Below are 2,282 nucleotides of genomic sequence, written 5' to 3'. Positions count from 1 at the left end.
TAAACAAAGACCAAAATCACCAGTTCACCTGTTATGGCTGAGGGAAGCAGTGACGGGCACAGGCACCACAGTCTGTCACCCTTCCCCTTCTAGCTCTGTACCAACAAGGCAGATGAGCTGGAGTTCTGGTAATCCCACACAATTTACTTCATGCCAACTTTTACCTGAAAGAGAATCATTGAATGGACAATAATGTTCATCAAAAGCAAAAGATAAAAATACCAAACTTCTACCTAATACTCAGTTCAGCAAATACCACTTATAATGCTACTTCCTCTCTTTACTTTTCTAGTATTTTCGGTTACAGAGTAATTCCCAATATAAATGAAGAAATTACAAAATTGACAAAATTAATAGCAAATGCATAAATGATTGCTTAATATAATGCCAACAATGCTATACCCCAACTCAATCCCCCAAACCCATACCACAGCCCCAAAAACAAAACAATATAAACAAACGACTTACTCTCCATGAGGTCCAGGTAAACCAAGAATGCTATATAGACTTCGGTGGCATCTCCTATATCTAATTCCATCATTTCTAAGTACTGAAAATCAAAATGCAATTGTCAAATAGAGAAGGAAGAACCTTTTAATATTTGCTTTCAATCAACAAGTATACATTAAATATCTCTTCTAGGTAATAGCGGGAGTTAAAAAGCAATATAAGATCTGACCTCTGTCTCTAAAGAATTTGCAATTGTTAGGATAAACACATGCATACTGCATACTTACAATTATTAGACAAATAACAATATATGACATTAAGTGATTAAAAACCATGTGAGTGGAATAAAAACACATAACACAACAGGTCAGAGGAGCTTTACTCAGGGGGATTGGTTGCTGAATGCTTCATGGTAGAAGTGGGATGCAAATTGAGCCCTGAAGGACATGATTTGAGTAAATGGAGGAGTAGAATAATAGTGTGGGTAATCACACAAAGGTGGGAATAAACCACACATATTTAAGGGTCTATAAGGAAACCTACCTGCCAGGAGTAGAGACATTTTTTAATGGGATTTTCATTGGGACATGTTGGTGGGGAGCTTCCATTTCCCTGGCCTCTTATTTGCATGTGGAGAAAGTCTGCTAGAATACCATTCCTAGCCTCTCCTCACCCTTTTTCACTCAAGAGTAGGGAGTATTTAATTGTTGGATTTTCAAGAAGGAACTAAGCAAGGTGCTCCTTCTTTCAGACTTGCTGGTCAGCATAAGGGAACATTTTTCAGCAGCTTACTCCTGCAGGGAAAGCCTCAGACTGTCTAGCTTCATCAGTGACTAGGGGGATAAGCAGGGCTAATGCAGAGGTGAGGTTCTGGCAGACTTGCATGGGGGCAGATCTGAAGTCACATTCCCCCATCAGTTTCATCGTAAGTGTACAGGTGCAGGAGAATAGGGGTGTTATTAGTTGTCTACCTCAAGCCTCAAATGTGTTTGAAAATGACACAAAACGTAATTTCGGGCCAGGTTATAAGGTCTTGGTGGCCAAACTAAAAGTCTGAGTTTTGTCCATAAGGAAACACTGAGGATTTCTAAGCAGGAGAAAAATATAAATGCTGTGTGAGAATGACAAATCTGATACCATTTTACTGGTTGAAACTAAGTAATTTCCCAATTGAGTAACAAAAAAATTGGATTGGAAAAACACTCATTCACAATTATTTCTTTTCTTGTTTTTAAAAATCAATTCAGGAAGAATAATCAAAAGGGAAGATTTCGTGGTCATCATCTATACAGCCATTAACTTCAAAGAGAAAAAAATCTACAAGTATGAAAACTGAATAGCAACACCAAATCTCGATGAGGCTTTAAAAATGTGTTACTGGTGTTTCACTTACTAAATACTTACATAGTGCTTTCTATATGTCAAAAATATTAACTGATTTAATCCTGTAATAACCCTACAAGGCAAATACTATTATTATCCCTCTTATTCAGGTGAGGAAACTAGGACACTAGGCCTAAATCACAAAGCTGGTAAGTGACAGAACCAGGAATCAAAGTCAGTGAGTCTGACGCTGAGTTCATGCTCTTTACCACTATGCTACCTTGCCATGTTGTTTTCTTTTTATGGTACTAAATAATACTTCCATGCTATTGTTTCTTTTTCTCACTTTTTTGGGGAAGACGAAGGGGACAGAGCAGGAGGACAAAATCAAGTGAGAAGATGAAGAAGGCTTAATTCTTTTCAGACTTATATCTATAAAATTTTACCTTTCTTGACTGTTTTCAGATGATTATGAATTATTGTTCTCAAATAGAAGAGTGCAATTTTAC

The 2,282-nt window shown here is 37.2% G+C and overlaps 1 pseudogene; it reads right to left on the bottom strand.

Annotated features, from left to right (window-relative positions):
• Window positions 1–24: 24 nt before the first annotated feature.
• Window positions 25–1,374, bottom strand: LOC103582659 (annotated as a pseudogene).
• Window positions 1,375–2,282: the final 908 nt, after the last annotated feature.

The sequence above is a fragment of the Galeopterus variegatus genome, unplaced genomic scaffold (genome assembly GCF_000696425.1).
Source record: "Galeopterus variegatus unplaced genomic scaffold, G_variegatus-3.0.2 Scaffold17221, whole genome shotgun sequence".
Classification (NCBI taxonomy): Eukaryota; Metazoa; Chordata; class Mammalia; order Dermoptera; family Cynocephalidae; genus Galeopterus; species Galeopterus variegatus.
This window is presented reverse-complemented; position numbering and strand designations above follow the sequence as displayed.